Genomic DNA, 14,021 nt, shown 5'->3' with positions numbered 1-14,021 from the left:
ATTGACTTCCGGTTTGACCGCGGAAGAACATGGCTGCTTAACTCGCGAGCTCCCCGACAGCAAAATGATTTAGCCCCGGAAAACATTTATTAACAACACCAGGGTACATATTTAATAGGGATGACAGAAGGGGCTATCACGAGACGTAGGGCGAACACGATTACGACTGAAAAGGACGACGGAATGGCAGAGAATGACGAAGTAACGGGAGGAAAAGATGGCGACGATGACTGTGAACAAGAAGCCACGCTGTTGAACATATACAACGAGCTCAAAGACTTCAGAAAAGACAATGAGCGTCAGTTTCGGGAGATAAGGAATGACATGAACAAAATGAACGACAGGCTCGGTGAAACGGAGGGGAGAATCGGAGAAAATGAAAATGTGCTTGATGCGGCGACGGTCTTAATAAAAAAACTGATACAGAGGCAGGCCGACATGGAGGCTAAACTGCGGGTGTATGGTATCCCGGAGGAGAAAGAGGGAAAAGACATGCATGGATTTCTAGACGGCTTGTTTAAGGACGCACTCGGACTGCCTCATGACATGGACCTTCGTATCGAACGAGCACACCGGGCACTGGCCCCAAGGCCTAACAACCCACAGCTGAAGCCACGGTCAATCGTGGTTAAGTTTGGGAGTTACAAAATGAAGGAAGAGATAATACGCCGAACATGGCAGAAGAAGAACGTCTCATGTGGCAACGATCGCTTCTATGTCGACCATGACTTCCCCACTGAAATACTGAAGAAGCGAGGAGAATATGCCGAGGCCAAGAGAATAATGAAGGAGAAGAATCTCAAGTTCCAGACACCATATCCAGCGAAGATGAGGGTATTCTACGAGGATGGCACCCGCCTGTACCAGAGCGCGGCGGAGGCGACGGCGGATATGGCAAAACGTGGATTCAAGATCACCGTGGTGAACCCGACTACCGACCCGGACTGAGAGGAGATAATGCGGCTGTCTACCTGGCAGACAGTGGGAAGAAAACGGGGACCGGGGGACGACATGCAGGCGACGGGGACTGAACGCCCCACACAGCAGGGCAATGGTCATCACGGATACCGGGAGAAACTACAGGGATTCAGACGGGGACAGTCGGAGGCGGACAATTGAGATAAAGTTCATGAAGCGCATGGATACAGATAAGTCACGGGGGCATCGTCATAGAGTAAATAACATCACAAAATGCCAATATGTATATAAAAAAAAAAAAAAAAAAAAAAAAAAAAGTGATTGAAAAAAAAAATAATAATAATAAAAAAAAAAAAAAATGTGAAATGAGAATAGAGGGCAATGGATAGGAGAATATGATAAAATTGTGGGAGGGGAAATATCCCGGATGGATACAAGAAAAGTATAACGAAATGAACCACAGGCCACTATGGCTATGTCATAGAAGTTACAATGTACCAATATATATCTGAGAGATATACAAATGTTAATTGTTGGAAACGTTACCGTTTTGTCAAGTTCAGTTGAATTGATCGCACTGTATATAGATTACAGTGTGAGCCATACGTTACATCAGGGTATACAAGATAGTAGGGGCACAGTTTTGGGCAACCTGCCTTGTGCCATATGCACTCCTCTGTTAGTCGAGGGGGACCAAGGTGCATGGGTGAGTATCGATCTCACCCTCGGTACGACTGTTCTATCTGGGGTCATATCGAACGTAGCTTGGGTAAATGTGGGGGGGGGGAATGTATTTATGTTTTTATATGTTCTTTTTTATTTCATTGTATGCTATACTATTGTATATATATCTTCACAGTCTCAGGCACTAGACTACGTCCTGGATTGCACAGGGGAGATGCATTATGAGGAATATGGGGCTGATTAAAATAATATCGTGGAATATAGACGGATGTCATCATCCCATTAAGAGAAAAAAGATATTGACGTTCTTGAAACAAAAAAAGACAGATATTGCACTAATTCAGGAATCGCACCTGGATGAGGAGGAGTCGGCCAAGCTTAAAAGGGATTGGGTGGGACAAATATACTATAGTACGTTCTCTTCTAGGAAGAGGGGGGTGGCAATATTGGTGAGAAAAAACTTAGACCTAAAGGTGCACAATAGTTTCTCACATGATGAGGGAAGATGGGTTATACTGGATGCTGATTTAGAGGGACAGAGGACTACTTTAGCTAATATATATGCGCCCAACGGGTCGTCCTCAGACTTTTTCCATGAGGTATGTGAGGTGATCAGGAAAATAGGGAATAGCAACGTAATCATAGGGGGGGACTTCAACTTGGTTGGAAACACCTTAATGGACAGATCGTATCAACCCAGGACCGCTGACAACACAGGGAGACTGGCGGTTGGTGTTCTGATAGAGGAATTGGGTCTAGTGGATATTTGGAGGGTTATGAACCCACAAGAAAGAGACTACACGTTTTACTCTCACCCGCATTCCTCATACTCTAGAATAGATTATTTCCTGATCTCTAGCGCACTGGTAGAACAGGTGGCAAGTACTGGGATAGGGAACATTGTAATATCTGACCATGCTCCGGTTGATTTAGTGATCACATCCATGGAAGAAGCGCAACGATCTCGGAGATGGCGATTCAATAACCTGATGTTAAATGATGAAGGATCGCGTGCGTACATTAGAACTATATTTAAGGAATTTTGGGAACTTAATGAAGGGTCAATAGATGATAGTGGCATAATGTGGGACACATGTAAAGCTTACATGAGAGGACGACTCATACAATACGGTGCGATACTAAAAACGGCAGAGAAACAAAAAATGACAGGGTTAGATGAGGAAATTAAAATACTCTCGAAACAGCACAGTCAGAGACCAGACCCAGAAACGTGGAGAAACCTAAGCAAATCCAAATACGAATTGAACAACATATATCAAAAGAAGGCTGAATATGCGTTATTTAGGACCAACCAAAGATATTATGAACAAGGGGAGAGAGCGGGTAAAATACTAGCGAATCGGGTTAAACAAATGCATAATCAAAATATTATATCCTCGATTCGTAATAAAGATGACAAGATTATTACAGACAAAAAGGAAATTAATAATGTTTTCAGGTGCTTCTACCAGGACTTGTATACCCCACAGAAGGCGGTGGATCAGCTAAAAATGGACGCGTTCTTCGACTAAATCAAATTACCGTCATTATCGAAACAACAAGTAAAATCAATGGAGGGGGGGGTCTCGATAGAAGAAATACACGCGGCAATCAACAGCCTTAAATTGGGTAAAGCACCAGGAGACGACGGGTTTACTCCCGATTTCTACAAACAATTCAGTGATATAATCGCTCCGAGACTATTAAAAGTATATGAGGATTCATTGTTAAAGGGGGGCTTGCCCACTAGTTTGAGATCTGCCACTATTACATTACTACAGAAAAAGGGCAAAGACCCTCAATGCTGTGGAAGCTATAGACCTATATCCCTGAGCAATTTGGAAGAAAAAGTATTGGCAAAGATACTTGCGAATAGAATAGAAGATGTATTACCAACTTTGGTGCATTCAGATCAAGTGGGCTTTGTGAAGGGGAGAAACTCAGCTGATAATATCCGCAGACTCCTACACATAATGTGGAAGGTCAGGAATGATATAGAACCTACAGTGGCCTTCTCATTGGATGCCGAAAAGGCCTTTGATAAGGTGGAATTTGCATTCTTATTTCACACGCTAGAGCGCTTCGGGTTCGGACCATCGTTTACTGGGTGGGTAAAACTGTTATACACAAATCCGATGGCATCAGTATTGACCAACGGGATCGTATCCTCGCCCTTTAACCTAGGGCGGGGGACGAGGCAAGGTTCTCCGCTTTCTCCCCAAATGTTTGCGCTCTTCCTCGAACCACTTGCTATCGCACTAAGGACTAATCAGGACATCAAAGGGATAATAGCGGGGCAGGTAGAACATAAATTATTTTTGTATGCGGACGATATCTTATTGGTATCCAGCAATCCCCGAACAGCAGCTGGGGTCATTGGAACTATTATCGAGTCCTTCTCCGAAATATCTGGGTACACAATCAACTGGAGCAAGTCAGAAGCAATGCCTCTCTCTAAATGTTGTCCCCCTGATATCAGAAGGGGGTGGCAATACAGATGGATGCCGTCAGGGTTGATATACCTAGGAATAAAGCTGATCCCAGGTCTGAAAGAGTTGATGCAAGCCAATATTGCCCCTATAATCGAACACATTAGTGCTCTGACCCAGAATTGGGCCAAAATGAATATGTCCCTCCTGGGAAAGATAAACCTAGTAAAAATGATACTGGCTCCCAAATTAAATTATATCCTATATATGTTGCCGCTGACTCTCCCGACCCAGTTACTCAAACAGTATGACAAAGTCATTAATGTATATCTGTGGGGGGGCAAAAGGCCGCTATTTGGACGGGCCAAAATGTATGCAGCAAAGGAAAATGGCGGCTTATCCCTGCCTAAACTAGACTGGTATCACTATGCATTCTCGCTCTCCCAGCTCTCCAAACTGAATCACTCGTCTGAGGAGGCACCTGCTTGGGTCAAGATGGAGGAGGAAATGATATATCCCTCATCTCTGGAATCCTTCCTGACACAATCAGACAGACCTATACCTTTTAAAAACCCTTTAATGGCATTTATCAGGGAAACTTGGAATCAATCGCACAAAATGACTGGTGATAGCCCATACTTAACTACGAGAGCCTCTATATGGTATAATAAGAAACTAAAGATTGGCAAGAAATCAGTCATATGGGACGATTGGATTAAAAGGGGGATACATGTACTAGGTGATATAGCCGGGGAGGATGGGGTCTTGCCTTTTGAGGATATTAAAGAGAATTTTGATATAGATAATAAAAACTTTTATAAATTCCTACAGATTAGACATTGTATATCGTCATCAATAGGAGGACCAAAGTGTGGCCCGATTACTGCAATTCAAGAAATATTCTATAAAGGATGGCGTAGGAAAGGCGGTGCGTCAAGATTTTATGATGTTATAAGAGAATACAATGCACCCAAATTGGCGGGTCTGAGATTGAGCTGGGAGAACGATGTACGTGAGGATATTACTGAGGAAATGTGGGAGAAACTGGTGTCCAAATGGAGTAAATTCTCTAGGGAGGCGCAATCACAACTTATTTTTTACAAAGTGTTGAACAGAAGCTATTGGACGCCTAGTAAACTGGCCAGACTGAAATTAAGGGACAGTGACATCTGCTGGAGATGTGAGAAGGAGACAGGCACTTTACTGCACATGTTATACGAATGTGAGAAGGTCCGGAAAATGTGGGATCAAATTGTGATATTCCTAAGTAAGGTTCTGAATGTGAAGATAAATAACGCCCCAATGGCATGTGTTTTGGGTATAGTACCGAAAGGGATTAAACTGCCTAAATACCGGGGAATGTGGTATAGAATGGCCATGATATCAGGATGTAGAATTGCATTACGACATTGGAAATCACCTGTTGATATTACTTTTAAAGAATGGATGGAACTAATGTTCCGGACAGCATCATATGAAAGGGTGACATATAGAGTCGCAGGAAGAGAGGATATCTTCGCTGAGGTGTGGGACAGTTTTCTACACCTGACTGAACGGTCTGGGGATGAATGATTAAGGTGGGGTTTCAGTATTATCAATGATGAAGGTGAAAAATGGGATCTGACTTGATGGTACCTATACTTTATATTGTATTATATATGTATATGCATTAACGTATATGCATCTTAGTTATATATGCACATATAGTAATGTTTTTTTTTTGTAAGTACTTTTTTAATTTCCATGTCTGTTTTTGGTATGTCTGTATAAGTCTTTTGTATGTTTTATATGTCAATACGAAAAAGAAAAAAACAAATCTTGGACTTTGCATATTATGCTGTTGAAAGATGTTTCTTGAATATTTGTAAGATTTGTGCAAAAATATCAATAAAAAAATAAAAATAAAATACTTTTATTATCCCGTGGGAAATTGACACTGCAAATCGCTCAACATTTAAACATTTAGACAGGACAGGTCACGAATTAGAATAATAACACAAATCAAATCAAGTTGCCTAGGATAAGTGTAGAGTAAAATAGAATACAAATAGAATAAAATATACAGTAAATAAATACAGTAAAAATATACTGAGCATGGGAGAAGGGGGGGTACAGGTAGTAAAAACAACACAAGCAGTGTAAACAAATTGGTCAATATAATTAACTATTTAACTAACTGAAATGAAATATATATATTCACAGTATTCACAGTGTCACATAAGGTGCAGTATGCATCAGGTAGTGTTATTGTCCTCCTTGGGTTCCTATTAGTCCTAGGTCAATGTCTGGCAGCCGTCGCTGCCCCCTGTTGTGGAGCCTGGAGGCCGCTAATCGCGGCCTCCTGCCACTATGGAGCTGCCGCTCTGTGCTCAGTGATGCAGTGAGGCACAGTGATGCATTGTATAGTCTGATGGCTGTTGGAATGAAGGACTTCCTGTGCCGTTCAGTGCTGCATTTGGGTAGTGTGAGCCTAGCACTGAACATGCTCCTCCTGTCAGCCAAGTCTGTGTATAGTGGGTGGGTGGGGTTTTCCCTGATGGCCTGGAGCTTAGCAAGGCTCCTCCTCTCTGCCACCCTCGCTAGAGAGTCCAGCTCCACCCCAACCACGCTGCTGGCCTTCCTGACAAGCTTATCCAGCCTGGTTGTGTCCCCTGCTCTCAGTCCGCTGCCCCAGCAGGTCACAGCGTACTGGTTAAAGTGAATCATTATTATTACAGTATCTGGTTCAAGTGAATCATTATTATTACAGTATCTGGTTAAAGTGAATCATTATTATTATTATGGTATCTGGTTAAAGTGAATCATTATTACTACAGTATCTGGTTAAAGTTAATCATTCTATTACTACAGTATCTGGTTAAAGTGAATCATTATTATTACAGTATCTGGTTAAAGTGAATCATTATTACTACAGTATCTGGTTAAAGTGAATCATTATTACTACCGTATCTGGTTAATGCCAGATGATTTAAAAAAAATACAAATAAAAATAAAAATCCAAAACAAATTTTTATTTTTTTTGCAGTCAGGCCACTGAACTTAGGAGCAGACCAGGACAGTGTTTCTAGTTGCAGCAGCACAATAGTTAGATAACCTAGGTGGGGAACAACCAGGAGATCACTGCAACTCACACAAGTTGGAGAACTATCTCTCTCTCTCTCTCTCTCTCTCTCTCTTGCTCTCACACACACACACAAAAGGAGCCGCATGTGATTGGTGGAGGCGGGACCCTTACAAAAAACTGTTGTTGCTAATCATTGACACATGCTAATCCCCCCCAGAAAAATCTACTTTGCATTTAATATATTGCAAATATATGCCATCACACACACTGGCATTTAAAGGGTTAGAATTATAAAATTAATATGTGGTGTTATGATCAGGGCTGAAGTTGAATAAAAGATTGTATTATTTTCAATCTGACATTACAAAAAAAATGAAAATCCATCAAAATCAGTGTTGTTGCTAATCATACATATGCTAGCCTGTTTTTTAACAATAATTTGTGATGCCATCACAAACACTGGCATTTAAAGGGTACAAATAAAAAAATGCCTGCACCAGAATGCAGGAAATTAAGTCTTTGTAACAAGAAATGTCCTGGTGGGGGACCCCAGACCCCCTGCTTAAAAAGTGGCCTGACTGGGGCTATATTTTGCACTATATTTCCTGGCCTGAATGATTTCCTCAGTCAAGACACCTGGGAAGCCCTGTTCAGAGGAGGAGTGTGGAAGGAGGGATGGACGGAGGAGGAGGAGAGAGAGAGCATGTCCCGGTCGGAGTACCAGGACAGACTGTTCGGTGTCCTGCTGTACATGAGAGAGAACCAGCTGTATCCTCAGCAGGCCCTAGCTAGCACCATCCAGACCTGGTTCCAGATGTACGGCAGCTGAACACGCCCTAGCTAGCACCATCCAGACCTGGTTCCAGAGGTACGGCAGCTGGACACGCCCTAGCTAGCACCATCCAGACCTGGTTCCAGAGGTACGGCAGCTGAACACGCCCTAGCTAACACCATCCAGACCTGGTTCCAGAGGTACAGCAGCTGAACACGCCCTAGCTAACACCATCCAGACCTGGTTCCAGAGGTACGGCAGCTGAACACGCCCTAGCTAGCACCATCCAGACCTGGTTCCAGAGGTACGGCAGCTGAACACGCCCTAGCTAGCACCATCCAGACCTGGTTCCAGAGGTACGACAGCTGAACACCTCCTAGCTAGCACCATCCAGACCTGGTTCCAGAGGTACGGCAGCTGAACACGCCCTAGCTAGCACCATCCAGACCTGGTTCCAGAGGTACGGCAGCTGAACACGCCCTAGCTAGCACCATCCAGACCTGGTTCCAGAGGTACGGCAGCTGAACACGCCCTAGCTAGCACCATCCAGACCTGGTTCCAGAGGTACGGCAGCTGAACACGCCCTAGCTAGCACCATCCAGAACTGGTTCCAGAGGTACGGCAGCTGAACACGCCCTAGCTAGCACCATCCAGACCTGGTTCCAGAGGTACGGCAGCTGAACACGCCCTAGCTAGCACCATCCAGACCTGGTTCCAGAGGTACGGCAGCTGAACACGCCCTAGCTAGCACCATCCAGACCTGGGCCCTGTTTCTTGTACCTGGATAACTGAGTTAGCCGGATAACTTTAGCTGGATAACTGGGTTAGCCGGACTTTCCGGTTTCATGTCCGTGGATTTTCCAAATCACCATGACAACATATCCAAAAGTTTGAGCCTGGTCGAAAGCAGAGTTCAAGTTCAAGTTAGCCTGAACTATCGCCACGCCCCCGCAAAGAAGTGACAGCCCGTTTCCTGAAACTATTCCCACAGTCTACGATCTGCATTATACCATTCTGAATTACGTTTTTGTGCTCCATTCTTCCAGAGGGGGCTTTTGAAATGTAAAATAGACCCAAAATGCTGATATTAAATTCACTTTGTCCTAAATAATGCACGTTATATATACCGTGGCGACGGTGGCGCTCGCTCGTGCGATGTACACATGATGTGGTTATTTTAATTGTAACTGGGATTAAGATGTCTGATGAGATGCGCTGTTTGACGGATTTGAGAAATTGAATGAGCCGTTGACGTCACATTAATGAATGAGGATAAGGAGATAAACTTCATTCAAAACAAAGGATATTCTAAACACGGGTCTCTCGTTCATTAATGTATAAACAATGAATTTATCCCATCTGGCCCAGTGGCCCAGCGGTAGTGCTCAAGCCTGCCAATCCAGCGACCGGGGTTCAAATCCCGGTGTTTCCAATATGATTTTTTTGAATATAATATTAATGATTATACGCCAAAGTAGCCTGGTTTTAAGTTAAAATATTATAAATCTACATGCATTGAGGATGTCATTCTTTATATAGCTCTCAACGTGCACCAAATTGAATTATTCCTATATTGCAAAAAGAAGGAAAAGACTAGGGTCTTGAACCCCGGTCGTCCGTGTGAAAGTCAAAAGAAGAACCCGTTACACCACAGAGAAGATAAGTAAAAGATTGACTATACATCAATCAATGGGTAAGAGAGCCGTATCGTAATTCTGTATAACAGTTAACTAATAATTTTCGCTAGCAAGATCTCATTTGATTATTCAATCCAGCAGGCAAGTTTAAAGAAATATAATCTGATTGATTGAGGTAATGAGGGACTTAGAATTAGCCTATAGATAACGCATTTAACTTGTCGGCGAGGCGATTGAGCCGTATTGCAATCTGTCAATAAAGTCTTAAATCAATTAATCAATCAATGCCGTTGAGAATCAGGATCTCTGCCATCGATACGTGCTGGCTTTTCACCTAAAACGGCCGCGCGCATTTAGCCTGACTCGCAAGTCTGGCTTGAGTTAACGAGACTGAATCCACCTTTGTGAAACAGGAAAATCCCGGCTTCGAACATCGGGTTAACTGAAGCTGGATAATGGACATCTTGATCGACTTAGTTGAACCACGTACATGAAACAGGGCCCTGGTTCCAGAGGTACGACATAGGGATGTCCGATATTGGCATTAACCCTTTCACTGCCACACGACAGCCGGTTAACCCTTTCACTGTGACAATACAGAAGGTTAGCCCTTTACAAGTTTCAAGTTCAAGTTTCAAGTTTCTTTAATAGTTGTCATACAGAAGTACAGAATACTTTTTTTTTTTTACAGTTTCTTTATTTTCCCTTTTCAACATGAAACAAGACAATACAATAACAATACTAATAAACAAGACATCACAGGACAATAACAGTAATAATAATAATAATAATAATAATAACGACAATGACAAGACCATCAGTTAAATCAGAATAATGAAAAATAAAATAGTCATGTATAAATTAAATATATAAATTAATAAGAATATATATATATATACATATACATACACACATACATATATATACATATATACATGCATATACCCACATGTATGTACCATAAGGCGAGATTACTTGAGCACCAGTCATCTCCAGTATCGACAACCAAGGTCCCTACCCCGTGAGGACCCCAAATCCGGCGCCCCAGCGAGCCAGAGCATCATGCCTCTTTAACACTCCGACTCACCAAGACCTCGAATCAGAGGCCCCCACCAGTCCGAGACCGCGTCTTGTTTGCTTTTCTCATATTTTTATATTCAGAGTTAATGATATTGTTTACACTGTTCATTTTTTCTCATACGTATTTTTAAATAAACAATAATAAATAATAACAACAATGACAACAACAACATCATTGTTATACAACAGACAGGCCTCTTACGCGTCTGTTGTACAACTTCTTCCACTAGGGAAACCCACCTCCAAAAAATACACAACCGGGGATAGACATCCCAAGACCCCCGGCCCCCACCCCTCCCCCAACCAAACAGCAAAACCACCAATCGACACGGCCAGCGACAGCATGCGGATATATTCACATACCGCCACTAGCCGTATCAATCAACAGCCCCTCTGCTCAATCGAGAAAACAGCGGAGACCAAAGGTCCCGGAACATCCACCCCCGGCCGCGCTCCTCCAAGGTCAATCTCTCCAATGGAAGAAGCTGGGATATCTGATCTTGAAACATCTCAAAAGTGGGCGAAGAGTCATTTTTCCAAAACAGGAGAATACATTTCTTGGCAAAGTATGTTATGACAATCAGCAGTCTATATTTTTTTGGATCCATCTGGATTTCTGGTAATTCATTAAGTAAATAGGCACATGGGGACAAGTCAAATTCCGTTTCTAATACAGATTTTGTAAATAAATGAATACAATTCCAGAATCGTTTTAGTTTATCACAGTGCCAAAACATGTGTAGAAATGTTCCTTCGTTAGTTTTACATCTAGGACAGTTTATTGAATTATCTCTAGACATTTTATGCATTTTTATTGGAGTTAAATACAATTTATGGATAAATTGTATTGCTTCTTTGATTTTGTTACTTGTAAATGGAAAGTGTATTCTATCACAAATATTTAGCCATGTATTTTCTGCAAATTTCATGGTTAGGTCTGTCTCCCAGATCCTCAACAAAGGCAAAAAAGATGAGTGACATTCTTTGGAGAAGATGTCATAAAATTCACTAATTTTACCTTTAATTGTGGTCGATGACATTAGTATTTCTTCTATTTCATGTAATTCTAGTCTTAGTTTATTTTCTCTTCTCAGTATGTGTATAATGTTTCTCATTTGTAAATATTTAAAGAAATCAGTATTTGGGATGGCATATTCTGTTCTTAAATCCATAAATGATTTTAACTGCATATTTGTATGAAACAGGTCTTTGAATTGACTTATCCCCAACTGAGCCCATTTGAGTATATTAATTGATCTTAGATGTTTATCTAGATCAGGATTGTGATAGATAGGAGAGTATATGGAGGTACAATTGGTGATACCCAGTTTTTTTTAGCAGTCCTTCCAAGCACATAGTGTGTTAAAAACAGTGAAGCAATTACCTATGTTTCTTATCTTTTTAAATTGTTTTATAAATATGAGAGAGTCCAATGGTAACGGGTCAACAAATTTAGCTTCTAACTGAAACCACTGTGAGTCCCGTCTTCCCAACGACCATGACAGTACATTTCTTAATTGGGCTGACCAAAAATAATGTTGGAGGTTGGGGAGACCGAGACCTCCCATGGATTCTGGTTTCATAAGTGTCAATAACTTTATCCTAGGCATTTTGTTGCACCAAATAAATTTTGAGATGGGTCTATTCATAGATTTGAAAAATTCTGTAGATAAGTAACATGGTAACATTTGAAAAAGGAAATTTAGTCTTGGAAGGACGTTCATTCTTATTACATTTATTCTTCCCAGCAGAGATAATGGGAGCGTGGACCATTTACACAAATCAGTTTTTATCTTTTCTATAAGAGGACAATAGTTTTCCCTGTACAAGTTCTCTAGTTGCGGTGTAATGTTTATTCCCAAATATTTAAACCCTTCTGGAGACCAATTGAAAGGATATGTTTTATACATCGTTTCGGTTGGGGTCATATGCAGGAGACAAGCATTTGATTTATTAAAGTTTAACTTATATCCAGTGTAACTGAGGGGTACAATTCCCTGACTGTATTGATAAGTATGGTATTATTAAACCACTACCGCTTGTACTTTAACTTCTGGCCATCCAGTACATGATATAGATATGATGAACACTTTCCCACCTGATGAAACGAAGTCCACACAAATGTATAAATCGAATATTTTATATAGCAAAGGGTATATACAACGTTCACTTAATGACATTTATGATTTGAAATGCACTTGTAAGGCAAATGAGTATTCGTAGGTAAATCAACATTGAATGTCCAATCTCTGGTTACGCAGGGAGCAAGTATACAACCTGGTTCTTTAGGGAACTATAGCGATGGTACTTAAATGATTATAGCTGGATACACTAAAGGGGGGTCCCGCTGGTTGTAAGTCAGTAGGGGGGGGTTAGGAGAGCCGCTGGCGGTATCCCATCTGGCCGACGATTTCTTGGGAGAATTCAGAGTGCTGAACACGGTGCCCACAGAACCTCGGTCCACAGATGAATACAGCTGGGCCCTCTGGTGGACGGTAGCTGCCGGTCCACAACGAAGAGACGTGAGGCGACCTCACTCGGGGTAGAGCGCCGTCTCACCTGGACTCCTCTCGGGGGGGTAGTTCCAACACTCAGCAGTGTTGGCTGTTATCCATGGCATAATCAAAGCACCCAAAGCATGTAGATAATCCAAGCCGTGGAAGGCTCGCAGTCGTCCGGGTAAAGTAATCCAATGTACAGGTCCACTCGTCCTGGCCCGGAGCTCCTCGGATGCAAGCACCACACGTGGTCTGCCCAGCCTGGTTAAGACTCCAGATAACGTCAGGAACGATGGGGGTACTGCTCACTTTATAACTCTAACCGAACGATGCACCATACATAATAGACTATTATTAACTTAATAGAAATACGTCCCACTCGACGGTATAGTGCCAAACTATGACAATTCAACTATTAATCCACACGATGTCTCAATGCCTATTCTGAGGCCAAGTAGGCCATACTGCACCACACGTGCGTCGTGGGTGAGGCTTCACGTCTGTTACTAGGTTGGAGGGTAAAGGACTAATGGACTAAAAAGAAAGTTCTACTTTACTTGCGCCATATATATATGCGCTGTGAACAAATAGTACCATTCGTATTTCGCCAGACGTATTCCTACGCGGAACCGGGCCTGTAACGACATGTTCGTCGGCACGATTGAACTTGAACCAAGGGGCTTGGCTGCTGGCGCCAGGTTCTCGTCCAATGGTAGAATGAAACTATTATGGGCTGTTAGTAGACTAAAGGGATATTCAGTGTATATGTACAAGGAATATACAGGGGATATCAAACGACATACAAATACCATTAAATACATATCCATAAACAAATATATATATTCGATTTAATCTGATCCTTCACAACAGCCGCCCCCTAATTAGTCCCACCTAATTAGCTAAGCAGAGACAGATTAACCGTACTGTCTACCACTCAAG

The sequence above is a fragment of the Notolepis coatsorum genome (genome assembly GCF_963971535.1).
Source record: "Notolepis coatsorum genome assembly, chromosome: 9".
In the NCBI taxonomy this organism is placed as follows: Eukaryota; Metazoa; Chordata; class Actinopteri; order Aulopiformes; family Paralepididae; genus Notolepis; species Notolepis coatsorum.
This window is presented reverse-complemented; position numbering follows the sequence as displayed.